General features: G+C 47.1%; 3 non-coding genes across 3 annotated transcripts; all 3 read right to left on the bottom strand.

The window, feature by feature from the left end:
• Positions 1 to 6,851: 6,851 nt before the first annotated feature.
• Positions 6,852 to 7,068, bottom strand: LOC123360135. Its single transcript, XR_006575969.1, has one exon. It is a non-coding gene; the product is annotated as a small nucleolar RNA U3 (small nucleolar RNA).
• A 3,279-nt stretch (positions 7,069 to 10,347) lies between these two features.
• LOC123360136 lies at positions 10,348 to 10,564 on the bottom strand. The gene has a single exon (XR_006575970.1). It is a non-coding gene; the product is annotated as a small nucleolar RNA U3 (small nucleolar RNA).
• Positions 10,565 to 11,656: 1,092 nt separating this feature from the next.
• On the bottom strand, positions 11,657 to 11,772 carry LOC123360133. The gene has a single exon (XR_006575967.1). It is a non-coding gene; the product is annotated as a U5 spliceosomal RNA (small nuclear RNA).
• Positions 11,773 to 13,993: the final 2,221 nt, after the last annotated feature.

Genomic DNA, 13,993 nt, shown 5'->3' with positions numbered 1-13,993 from the left:
TCCAGCTGGATGGGAAATGTACCTTGAGGAGCACTTCCCCCCCCAAACCTGTTTTTCCTGCTGGATGGGAATGTACTTTGGCGAGCACTTCCCCCCACCTTAGGAATCCTGAGTGGTATCTCGTCTCACAATGGACGATAGCCCCGCTCAGCAGGAGGGCTTTGTAACAGAAAGCCCTGGAAGAAACTGAAATCTTTTAAACCCTGAACTGCCTCAGAGTGCCTTTGGTAGAAAAGCCGTGCCTCTGTCTCTGGGTCCGAAACACCGCTGCTCACCATGTCAGAGTCTACCCTCACTTGAAACTGGGCGGTTTCAAGGTGAGGACCTGCATGCCACCATGTCAAAGGTCTCACCCCCACTTGGAACTGTTGGGCTCCAATGTGGGAACCTGACTTGGTTTCCCTCTAAACTACCATGTCCTGGTCTGCACCCTCACTTGAAACTGGGGGGTTTCAAAGTGAGGACCAGCATGTCTTCCCCCACCCTAAAATCCTAGGGTAGGTCTCCCCTTTTGCTGCCACCACCCGATTATTCGGTGAATCGGGACACCCCTCTGTTTCCCCCCTGTCTCCCTTCAAAGACACTCCCTGGGAACACAGATCCACTCACAGAGGAGGAACCTTCCCCCTCCCTTCTCTTCCCTCTCTCCAGCCTGCTCCGGAGAGAGATACCTTGATTCAAACTCCTTGAATCTCTACACACAGGGAAGCAGCCCACTTCCCCCCTCCCTCTCCCCTAGCCACTCTGGAGAGATTCTGATTCAAACTGCTTGAATCAAACCCAGGAGGACTGTCTCTTCCCTCCTCCCCTTCCCCTGAATTTCCCCAAGGGAAGGAATTAACCAAGTCCAAAGAAAAGAAAAGAATTTATTAAGAGAACAAAAAGAAACTACAGAATCTCTATGAGTCCAAGCTGGCCACTCATAGGGTATAACCTTGCTAAGTTCTGGAGAGAATCCTCTCTCTTTCTCAGTACTACCAGTACAAGCAGAATTAAGAATAATCAATAACAAACACACAGAATTGCAAACATAGGATTATTAGATAAGGACACAAAGTATCTTTCTAATACTCACTATCTTGGCTAGAAGAATTTAGTTCAGAAAGGTAGAACTTGTAGGGACTTGATTAACTCGTCTGGTCTCTTGAACTGCAAACGGCCAAAGACAAAGACCCCCCCAAACAGAGAGAAAAAGTTCCCTCCTAGGAGTTTCAAATTCTCTTCCCTGATTGGTCCTCAGGTCAGGTGCCCACCAGGTACTATGCTTTAACCCTTTACTAACTATTCATGACAGGTGTATTCTCTACCTGTTCAAAGTAGAAGATTTCCTTTTGGGCACTATCTTGATGTTTGACCGGTAAAGGCAACCTTGAGAGGCCATCTGCATTGCCGTGCAGAGTGGATTTCCGATATTTGATTTCATATGTGTGTGCAGAAAATATCAATGCCCAATGTTGCATACGACTAGCAGCTAATGGGGGAATGCCTGTGTAGGGTCCAAAAATTGATGTCAGAGGTCGATGGTCTGTAAGAAGAGTAAACTTTCGCCCAAACAGGTACTGATGAAACTTCCTAATTCCAAAAACAATTCCTAATGCCTCACGTTCGATTTGGGCGTAGTCAGTTTCTGCTTTGCTTAGAGTGCGTGAAGCAAAAGCAATAGGTCTTTCTTCTCCCGAAGGCATAATGTGTGACACGACCGCTCCCACTCCATAAGGGGAAGCATCGCAGGCCAATTGCAGGGGTAAGGATGGATCAAAGTGCGTTAGAACTTCAGAATTTAACAATGCATCCTTAGCTTTGTTAAATGCAACATCACAGGCTTCAGTCCACTTCCAGGCCTTGTTCTGCCCAAGGAGCTCATGAAGTGGTTTTAGCAGTGTTGCTAACTGTGAGATGAACTTTCCATAATAGTTCAGTAGTCCTAGAAATGAGCGCAGCTGGCTTACATTTCGAGGTGGGGGAGCCTCCACAATAGCTTTAACTTTTGCAGGGGCCTTATGAAGACCTGCAGAATCGATGATGTGTCCCAAATATTCAACAGAGGGCTTGAAGAATTCACACTTGTCTTTGCGAACTCGTAGGCCATACTCTTCCAGTCTTTGTAGGGTAGCCTCTAAATTCCTTAAGTGACCCTCTTCATTTCTTCCAGTGACCAGGATATCATCCAGATAGCACTGAACTCCTGACAAGCCACACAAGATCTGGTCCATAGCCCTCTGGAACAGGGCGGGAGCCGATGTGATTCCGAAGGGTAGGCGACAGTATCGATAAAGCCCCTTATGAGTCACAATAGTCAACAGCTCTTGGGACTTTTCATCGACGTGCATCTGTAAATATGCTTGACTCAGATCAATCTTACTGAACTTTTGTCCCCCAGCCAGGCCTGCGAAGAGGTCATCGATGCGGGGAAGCGGGTATTGCTCTGCACACAACACTGGGTTGACAGTGACTTTAAAATCACCGCAAATCCGGAGAGAGCCATCTTTCTTCACGATTGGAACGATAGGAGTGGCCCATGAGCTATGGGTAACTGGTATTAGGACTCCATTGGTGACCAGGCGCTCCAGGTCTGCTTCAACTTTTGGCCTGATGGCATATGGCACAGTTCGGGCTTTCAGATATTTTGGTGGACTGCCAGGTTTAATGTTCAATGTCACAGTGATTCCCTTCATACTTCCCAAATCATCTCCAAAAACAGCAGCATGTTTCCTTAGTATAGGGGTTAGACTGGTTTCTTCTTTAGTCATCCGGTGCACTTCTGCCCAGTTCAGCTGAATCTTCCCAAGCCAAGACCTACCCATTAAGGCTGGGTAGTTACCTCTCACCACAAACAGTGGCAATTTAGCCGCCTTTCCATTGAGCTCCACCTTAACATCAATAGTGCCCAACATGGGCACAGCTTCACCTGTATACGTCTTCAGAACAGTTTTTGTTGCCTTAAGCGGAAGATGCTGTAGCTTTTCCTTATACACAGTCTCAGGAACCAGCGAGACAGCTGCACCGGTGTCTAGTTCCATGCGTATAGGTTTGCCCTCCAATAAGGGGGTTACCCAGTATTCATGTGAGCCCGCTGCCAAAGACAAAACATGCAGTGGCACTTCCTCTTGTGAGGAGGTATCACCTTGATCATCCTGGGTCTGCTCTAGGGTATGCAGGGTTCCTCTTTTTGTCGGCCAGACCACAGGCCTCTTTTTCTTTTGTTTACAGGCATACTCAATGTGTCCCTTTTTGCCACAGTGTCGACACACCAGGTCCTTACACCAGCATTCTGATGCCTGGTGACCCAGCTTACCACAGCGGTAACATTCTTGACTCTGCACCGTTTTCTGGGTCAGTTCTTGTGACACTTTTTGCACCCTAGGGGATGCACCGATGTATGGTGCCTCCCTTGTAGCCAGTTCCATGGAGACAGCAATATCAACAGCCTTCTGTAATGTAAGCTGAGCCTCTGTCAGTAGGCGCTTCCATATAGCTTCACTGCAGAGGCCACACACTAACCTGTCACGCAGGGCATCATTTAACATCTCTTTAAATTCACAGTGTTCTGCTAGCTTTTTTAAAATGGTTACAAATTGTACAACTGTTTCATCTTCCTTTTGGTCTCTTTTGTGGAACCTATATCTTTCAGCAATTACCAGTGGTTTTGGGGAGAAATGAGACCCCAGGATTTCCACAATGTCACTGTAAGATTTAGTCTCAGGCTTAACAGGGTGCAGTAAGTTGTGTAGCAGAGAGTAGGTTTTAGCCCCTACAACAGTTAAGAATATTGGCACCTTCTTCGCTTCTGTAATGTCATTTGCAATACCAAAAAGCTCAAAACGCTCAGTATACACATGCCACTGCTCTGTATTCTCATCAAAAGACTCCAGGGGCCTGGTCAGAGTAGCCATGATTTTTAGTTTCACTTTCACAGTCAGTGCAAACAAGCAGCTTTTTTTCTTTGTTTGGTCTTTACCTTGACTTCTACTTCCTTCTGTTACTGGAGCAGCACCAGGATCCCATCCTCATCGCCAGTGTTAAGTCCTTGGGGCAGCCGGTGTAGGAAACAATCACTTGAGGCCAGAGAGCAGACAGCTAACCAAAACCTCCATTTTATTTACAGAAAACAGAGATATCCCTTAATAGTCTAACTCAGTTGCCATAGTAACAAAACCCATGACAACCAAATACACAACAACTTGCAGAGGCAATAAAGTCAGTGTTGTTTCAAATTCATGCATTCTTTATTACTTCATCACACAAATGGGGGATAACTACCACGGTAGCCCAGGAGAGGTGGGGGAGGAGTGAAGCAACAGGTGGTATTGTTGCAGGGGCACCCCCTAGAATAGCATGCAGCTCATCATTTCTGTGGGATGTCTGGGGCTCTGACCCAGAGCAGCCGTTTACCTCTCTAGTTCTTTAGTAGGCTTGCTTGATAATCTAGACAGGACTGACTCTCCCTTTAGACAAAACTTAAAGAACAGAATGACCTGGGGAGTCATTCTCATTTTGTCCATGAATCTCTGGCCGATCTCACTGAGACAGGCCAGGAGCACCCAGGACAGCAGCAGATGGTACAGTATAATTGGTAACTATCATTGTCAACTTGCAAAGCAGCAGATTTAAAGTTTATTAGAGAATATTTGAAAATAAATGATACAAAGTGTTTGAAATGTCAGTTATTGTGTCATTGGGGGTAACATACAGGTTGTAGGGGGATGTTAGCGTTTGGGTATTGGACGGCATATACATATACACAGTCTGTCCTGTCCCCAATGCGGGGTATACGGTGCATGAGTTCAAGGTACAGCCAACAAGCAGTGAGAGTACATCACTCATACAAACAGGTTATGGGTAGTCGTGGGCATAAATAAATGAGCGGACTGGGTAGTGATGATAGGATGACCCTCACAGGGCAGAGTTCAGTTTGGTTGGTTCAGGGCTCAGGCGATAAAGTCAAACAGGGGAAGTTTACAGGTCTCTTCCCCCTTGTGGGTGCGTGAAGTCACGCTGGCTCACTCTTGGTATTGACGGTGGCCGGTGACGAGCTCTGTGTAAATGTCTCTGGACCACTGAATAGCGTCCGAGACCATTAGGCATCTCATGAGCCGCGCGTAGCGACGGCCCACCCCACAGGTCCGCAGTACTTGTTCATTAAGGGGGTCCCAGGCGCCCAAGGCCCCAACGATCAGAGCGTCGGTGTAGACCTTGTAGCCCTTTGCTCGCAGGGTGTCAGCTAGGGGAGCGTACTTTTCGAGTTTGCGAGCTCGGGCTTGGCGGAAGGCCGTGGTCCTATTCTCGAACGGGACCGTCACGTCGACGAGGATGATCTTTTTCCGGTCCTCATCCGTGACGACGATGTCCGGGGCAGCAGGCTGTCGGTGCCAGGGATGGCGCGATTGACAGCGATCTCTCCCAGGTGCGGGGCGATGGCCTTCACCAGGCGGTCCTGGACAGCGTTGTGGTGCAGCTGCCAGGCTCTGCCATGGGGCCTGCAGCTGCACAGGACATGGGGCAAGGTCTCCATGGCGTACCCACACTTCCTGCAGCGCTTGTCCGGGTTCCAGTGGCGGATGGCTCCGTTGAGAGGGACACAGTTCAACCGGGCGCGGTGTATGAACGGCCAGTCGGCAAAACGGATGAAGCTGCCAGAGGGGAGGAAGTGATTGCTGGAGTCCCACTTGCTGGTGACCTCAAAAGCATTGCCCTGGTCCGGCTTTTTCTTCAGGGTGTCCAGGTAGAGCACATGAATGGCGGCCTTCAGTGACCTTTACAGCATGCCTCTGGCTCCAGGGCCGACAATGGTGTTGCTCTTTGTCCCGATATGTGGCACCAGAACTCCAAGCTCCCGCCGTTCCTCACTCCACACCCAGCAGCAGTAGTATGGCATAGCTGGTAACCATCTTTGCTAACTTATAAAAAGCAAGAGAATGCTATTGTATAGCACTGCAGTACCACGTCTCTCAGCACCATCCAGTAGACATACAGTGACAGTGAAAAAAGGCTGAACTGGCTCCATGGTTGCCGTGCTATGGCATCTGCCCGGGCAATCTGCCCAGGAAAAGGGTGCAAAATGATTGTCTGCAGTTGCTTTCATGGAGGGAGGATTGACTGACGACATTTACTCAGAATCACCCACGACACTGTTTTTGCCCCATCATGCATTGGGATCTCAACCCAGAATTCCAATGGGTGGGGGAGACTGCAGGAACTATGGGATAGCTACCCACAGTGCAATGCTCCGGAAATCGATACTAGCCTTGGTACATGGACGCACACCGCCAAATTAATGTGCTTAGTGTGGCTGCGTGCACTTGACTTTATATAATCTGTTTCCAAAAACTGGTTTCTGTAAAATCGGAATAATCCCATAGTGTAGACATACCCTGAGACAGCTTTAGAACCCTCTACCCACTATATGCCCAGAGACAGCAACTCTCAGATCCTGTGTGGATTGTCTGATGTGCTTGGGGCCAAGAGCAAACTGCGTACCCCCTGCCAGAGCAGGAGAAGTAAAAATAGGGGCTTCCCGAAAAATGGGAAGGGAAGAAAAGAGAAGCGGAGAGGCAAGTGGAAAAGGAAGAGAACGTGCAGACGCAGGACCCTATCTAAATTCTGAAATAGATTACAAGAAAAAAAGAGAGAGAGAGCAGCATAAAGACATTTAAAAAAATCTTTCAGTAAGTACTGAACTAGAAACCTTAATAATACCATTTTCACACTACCTTTACTTTTCTTCCAAATTCTACCAAAATAAATTAAGACTTGCCACTAAACAGAACTGCACAAAAGCTTTGCTTTAAACAAACCCAGATAACAGAAAAAAAACCAAACCACTTATTTTTAAACTTGTTTTATAAGGATTAACCACTCAGTCTGTGTTCTCTTCCTTTTAGCTTCCCAGAAGGAAAGCAAGAACACTCATCAATAGCAGACAGCAGATACATTAACACACCACTGTCCACTCACTTCATGTTCAGAAAAGAACACTTTAACTCCTCATCATGGTTAGCAAGGTCAGACACTTTCAACCACACATCTCTAGTGACAAACTATAGAAATGATCCCTGAAAATATAGTCTTAACAAAGCTGTGCTTGGCTACACACCCAGGCTAATGTGCACAAGCTTCCTTCCCACGGTGAATGTTTCCATACAACAGGTTTCACCCCCAGCGAATTAAAGACCAAAAATCTAAAACCAGGTTCCCATTTCATTAAAGCACAATTGAGACAGCTTTAGAACACTGTCCATTAGAAGATGTTTATGTCGCTATTTACAGAAACACACCTCCTAATTAGCATGTGGAGCTCCTAGCAACTAATCAAACCCTCTTGCTTTGCCATACCTCTCAAAGGCTCCTCCATACCACATGAAAGCCTGTCAGGCACAGACAAGGCGGACAGGTCAGCCCTTTCTAGCATGCTCCGCAGCTGTTTCTCTCTGGCTTGCTCTCAAATTCATCTGCACTAGAAGTTTTTGCAGGGTTCTATGTTACCGGTGGTACCTGCACTAAATCAGTGGCTCTCAACCTTTAGAGACACCTGTACCCCTTTCAGGAGTCTGATTTCTCTTGCATACCCCCAAGTTTTACCTCATTTAAAAACTACTGGCTAACATAATCAGATGCAATATTTATAAAAATAAATCACTTGAATATAAGTATTGTACTTACATTTCAGTGTATAGTATAGAGAACAATATAAACAAATCAATGTATGAATTTTAATTTGTTACGAATTTGCTAGTGCTTTCTATGTAGCCTGTTGTGAAACTAGGCAAATGTCTAGATGAGTTGATGTACCCCCTGGAAGACCATTGGATACCCCTGTTTGAGAACCACAGCACTAAATCACCCTTGCTTTTAGAACTGGTGCCACTTGAACCAAGGCATTCTGAACCATTTCAGTGCTAGTAGACAGTGGCAACACAGCTGCACTAGGTCTGTTGTTCCTCCCTGCACAATTCCCACTTGGAAAGAAGATATCTTCTGATCTGACCCTATTTACCATTGTGAGCTGCATAGGCAACTTTCTCTGTGTTATGTGAGCAGAATCCACACACTATATACTACCTGTATGGCCCTGAGGATGCCACATCAGCCACAGCTGCTGATTGGGCCACAGGTTGAGAATCACTAGTCTATAATTTTGCAAAGTCCATTGCCACAGGCTTTTCCCCCATGTCTGCTGTGAGACAAGAGCACATGAAATTCATAACAATATAAATATGAGTGAAACCACCCAAATATATTTACATAAAATCTAGACAGTCTCATTTTAAAACAAAGAAAAACACAGGCCACACGGAGTGGGGCAAGAGTCTCCAATGATTTATACCCTCTCCTACCCGCCATTCAGTATAAGAATTAACCTAAATGGATCATGACTATTTAAATAGAGCATCTTTCTGCTACAAAGCAGAATAAGACAAAAGGTTGAGGATGTGTCCCTTCACATTTGGGGGGGAGGGGAGAGGAGTAGAAGGATTTAGAGGCTCAATCCACTTCAGATTATGAAAGAAGCCAAGCAGACTAATGATTTACTCAAAACCCACCCCAGCAAAAAGAAAACCAAACTATCTGCACCTAAGTGTTATACAAGTTTCTAAATAAAGCTATTATATCTAACCTTCCTCATAACTAGATTTCTGGTACACTAAAAAAACTCCTTTTATTCAGTATACAAAGTATAACCACTCAGTCTGTGCTCTCCCCTCTCGCTTTTCCAACTAGCAGTCTATACAGTAACTCCTTACTTAACGTTGTAGTTATGTTCCTGAAAAATGCGACTTTAAGTGAAACAATGTTAAGCGAATCCAATTTCCCCATAAGAATTAATGTAAATGAGGGGGTTAGGTTCTAGGGAAATTTTTTTCACCAGACAAAAGACTGTGTGTGTGTATATATATATATATACACACACACAGTATAAATTTTAAACAAACAATTTAATACTGGTACACAGTGATGATGATTGTGAAGCTTGGTTGAGGTGGAGGAGTTAGAGGGTGGGATATTTCCCTTACTGCTAAATGATGAACTAGCAATTGGCTGAGCCCTCAAGGGTTAACTCTCCCACTCTGCAAGGCAGCAGGAATGGAGGGAGATATGCACATTTCCCTTAAGTACACTGCCTTGTTAATTAGATCAGCTTGCTGTGATCCCAGCTGCTGCAAGCTCTCTCCCTCCTGAGCCCTGCTCTATGGAAGATGGGGGTAGGGGGGCACCCTGAGATTAGCAGGAGCAGGGGGTAGGGGGACACCCTGAGATTAGTCCCCCCTTCCTTCACTCCCCCCGGCACAGCAAGCAGGAGTCTCGGGGAGCAGCTCCAAGGCAGAGGGCAGGAGCAGCACATGGCAGGGGGACACAGCTGAACTGCAGGCAGCTGCTGTGCAAGGAACTTAGGGGAGTGGGGAGCTGATAGGGGGTTGCCCGATCCATCCTGGTTCCAAGCTCCCACCAGCTAGCTGCAACGGGCTGCTCTTCCTGCAAGCAGGAGACAAAGCAGGCGGCTGCCAAACAACATTAGAAGGGAGCATTACACAACTTTAAATAAGCATTTTCCCTAATTGATCAGCAACATAACAAAAGGTTAACCAGGATGACTTTAAGTGAGGAGTTACTGTAGGAGGGTTTAGGTCAGCTCAGGGGTGTGGATTTTTCATTTACCTCAGACAGAAAAAAGGAGTAACAGAAAAGAGAAGAAACAAGATGGGAAGGAAAACACCCAGTGGGGCATGGAAGATGTTGACATATGCAAATCCCTCATGTAAACCCCTCCCCCCCATTGCAGTGTTCCCCAGTCTTTCTCCATGGCAGGGGTTCTGTGTGTTTGATTCCACCCATAGCAAGGTCCTCCATTCTCCCCAATGGCAGGGGCTCTGTGTGAGCCGCTTTTCTCCCCATTCCACCCTCTACCCACTATAGGGCCAGGCGATAGTAACTCTCAGATCCTGTGTGGATTGTCTCATGGGCTTGGGGCCAAGAGCAAACTGCGTACCCCCTGCCAGAGCAGTAGGAGTAAAACTAGGGGCTTCCAGAAAAATGGAAAGGGAAGAAAAGTAAAGCAGAGAAGAAAGTAGAAAAAGAAGAGAAAGTGCAGACACAGGACCCCACCTAAATTCTGACATAGATTACAAGAGAAAAAGATATAACAGCATAAAGGTATATTAAAATTTTTTTAGTAAGTACTGAATTAGAAACCTTTAAAACACCCTTTTCACACAAGATTTACTTCTCTTCCAAATCCTATCAAAACAAATTAAGTTTTGCAATGAAACAGACTATCAACAAAAACTATAAACAGATTCATGAAACAGAAAAACCCAAAAACACATTTTTAAAGTTGCTTTGTAAGGTCTAACCACTCAGTCGGTGTTCTCCCCCTCGCTACTCTCCAAAAGGAAAGCAGGAACGATCATCAACGGCAAACAATAGCTGCATTAAAGCAACACTGCCCGCTTGTTTCGCGCTCAGAAGAAACCCTGCAATTCCTGCTGTTGGTTAGCGAGATCAGACACTTGAAGCCACACTTCCCAAATTACAAGTATCAGAGGGGTAGCCGTGTTAGTCTGGATCTGTAAAAGCAGCAAAGAGTCCTGTGGCACCTTACAGACTAAGAGACGTTTTGCAGCATGAGCTTTCATGGGTGAAATGACTTCAGTGGAAGACTTCAAAGCAAGAACCCTTAACACACAATTCTGTTCAAAGACAGACAAGTCTTGCAGACGCCTTCCTCTCCCAGGTTTCCCCTCTAATACTCCTAATTCCCATAAACCCACCCACTGACCTGGACTACCAATCTCTCACTGTTAACTCTTACAGCAAAACAGGGCAAAGAAAGCCTATTCAAGTGCTATTCCGCAGCCCCGAGGCTCTTTTCTGTTCCTTCCAACAGAACTAGCTCAAACACACAGTCAAATGCATCAAAGCAATTCCTTGCCATTTGGGGCATTGGTGCCCCTTAGTCCCTCTGAGGTGATCGGCTGGTTCCTTCTGGCCTGAAACGCTAGGAATCTGACTCAAAGGGCCACAACCTTCCTCTTCTTCTGCTCCTATGAACTAGCCCTCGTCTGGGCAAAACGTTGACCGTTTCCTAAATTAAAACACTGGTGTTTTCCAAACAGGAAAGGGATGGACAATTTCTCTTCTGTGGGAAGATGAGGGAAACCATGCAATCACCTTCTGGAAGGTATATTAAGGAGGGCGGCGGAAGAACCCTCACGGACTAGACTAAGAAAGCAGCTCTTGAACTGACCTTCCAACAATGACAAACTAAAAGCTGCAAGAGCAGCCTTTCAACTCAGGGGCCCAATAATAAGCTGTTACCAATAACTAACCAAAGAGTTACTAATGACTCCAAACCGTACACTCTTAGGACAAACCAAACGTTAACACAAACAACAACGCATTTCTTTGCTGCTCTTCAACAGTGATACTCTCCTCCACCATTTCTGCCAAAAACATACAAAACCCAAGAGCCAATGGAATACACATCACAAAACAGTCCCCTGCTAGCTAGGAAACCATCTCACTAACACGAGAACCTTAAAGAAAAAAAAAGGTGGAAAAATCATTGTCAGAGCTCTGAGTTTTTTCATACTATAGAAAAGCTTCAGCCAGTAACACCAGTTCAGGTAGTCCCTTTCTGTTTTTTCTCACAGCAGGCAATAGCCTTGCCAAAGCAAAGCCTTAAAAAATTGGGTACAAACTCATCAACATTTCTCTCCACGGAAATCTTTAGTAAAAAGCGAAAGATTTATACAAACTAAAGAGAAAGCAGAATATGTAGAACATGCCGCAGAGGCACTGCCGGGGCAACCGCCTACGCTCCCAAAAGTCAGGGTGACTACTCTCCCAGCCCGCTACACCGCTAGCTTTCAGAGGAAATGGAATTGAACCGATTGACAGCCCGAGTTGGATCATCAGAACCGGGGACACAGGGAGCAAAACACCTTGACCAGGGACTCGCTTCGCTGTGTGCAATGCACTGTGGCTATGCAAATAAGATGCTCCGGCCGTCTCCGGCGCTCAAAGGAGTCTTTTCTCCGGGCTGCCTCTGCTCCTTCTCCGGCTGGGCGGAGATTGGGATGCGGCAGCTGCTCTCCTGAGACAGTCCCGCTGATGCCCAGGAGCATGGAGGACGGAGCCCAGACGAGAAGCCAGAGGGCACTTGGCCCACAGCTAAAACCCTGAGCAAACGCACACGCTTTGCAAAGTAACGGGAGCCGGGATCTCGGACATGAGATTCTATCCCCCGGCCGGGGTGCAACCCCGCGTTGTACCTGCTGCTTGGTCTGCCTCTGCTGCAAAGTAGCTCGCCTCGCTTAGATCCTTGGGGTTCGCTGAGCTGCAGCTCACCTCTATACACGGGAACAGCTTCAAATCATGGAATATCAGGGTTGGAAGGGACCTCAGGAGGTTATCTAGTCCAACCCAATCCCCAACTAAATCATCCCAGCCAGGGCTTTGTCAAGGCTGACCTTAAAAACCTCTCAGGAAGGAGATTCCACCACCTCCCTAGGGAACCCATTCCAGTGCTTCACCACCCTCCTAGTGAAAAAGGGTTTTCCTAAGATCCAACCTAAACCTTCCCCACCGCAGCTTGGGACCATTGCTCCTTGTTCTGTCATCTGGTGCCACTGAGAACAGTCTAGATCCATCCTCTTTGGAACCCCCTTTCAGGTAGTTGAAACAGCGATCAACTCCCCCCTCATTCTTCTCTTCTGCAGACTAAACAATCCCAGTTCCCTCAGCTTCTCCTCATAAGTCATGTCTTCCAGCCCCCTAATAATTTTTGTTGCCCTATGCTGGACTCTTTTCAGTTTTTCCACATCCTTCTTGCAGTGTGGGGCCCAAAACTGGACACGGTACTCCAGATGAGGCCTCACCAACGTCAAAGAGAAGGGAACGACCACGTCCCTCGATCTGCTGGCAATGCCCCTACGTATACAGTCCAAAATGCCGTTAGCCTTCTTGGCAACAAGGGCACGCTGTCGACTCATATCCAGCTTCTCGTCCACTGTAACCCCTAGGTCCTTTTCTGCAGAACTGCTGCCTAGCCATTCGGTCCCTAGTCTGGAGCAGTGCACGGGATTCTTCCGTCCTAAGTGCAGGACTGGGCACTTGTCCTTGTTGAACCTCATCAGGTTTCTTTCGGCCCAATCCTCCAATTTGTCTAGGTCCCTCTGTAGCCTATCCCTACCCTCCAGCGTATCGACTTCTCCTCCCGGTTTAGCGTCATCTGCAAACTTGTTGAGAGTGCAGTCCACGCCAGCCTCCAGATCATTAACGAAGATATTGAACACAACCGGCCCCAGGACCGAGCCTTGGGGCATGCTGCTTGAGACCGGCTGCCAATTAGACGTGGAGCCATTGATCACTACCCGTTGAGCCCGAGGACCTAGCCAGCTTATAGTTCACCTTATAGTCCATTCATCCAGCCCAAACTTCTTGAACTTGCCGACAAGAATACTGTGGGAGACCGTATCAAAAGCTTTGCTAAAGTCAAGGAAGAGCACATCCATTGCTTTCCCCTCATCCACAGACCCAGTTATCTCCTCACAGAAGGCAATTAGGTTAGTCAGGCGTGACTTGCCCTTGCTGAATCCATGCTGACCGCTCCTGATCACTTGCCTCTCCTCTAAGTCCTTCAGAATTGATTCCTTGAGGACCTGCTCCATGATTTTTCCAGGGACTGAGGTGAGGCTGACTGCCCTGTAGTTCCCCGGATCCTCCTTCTTTCTTCCCTCTTTTAAAGATGGGCACTGCATTAGCCTTTTCCCAGTCATTTGGGACCTCCCCCAATGGCCATGAATTTGCAAAGATAATGGCCAGTGGCTCTGCAATCACACCAGCCAACTCCTTTAGCACCCTCGGATGCAGCACATCCGGCACCACGGATTTGTGCTCATTCAGCTTTTCTAAATAGTCCCGAAGCACTTCTTTCTCCACAGAGGGCTGGTCATCTCCTCTCCATGCTGTGCTGCCCAGTGCAGCAGTCTGGGAG

This window comes from Mauremys mutica, unplaced genomic scaffold (genome assembly GCF_020497125.1).
Source record: "Mauremys mutica isolate MM-2020 ecotype Southern unplaced genomic scaffold, ASM2049712v1 Super-Scaffold_100214, whole genome shotgun sequence".
Classification (NCBI taxonomy): Eukaryota; Metazoa; Chordata; order Testudines; family Geoemydidae; genus Mauremys; species Mauremys mutica.
This window is presented reverse-complemented; position numbering and strand designations above follow the sequence as displayed.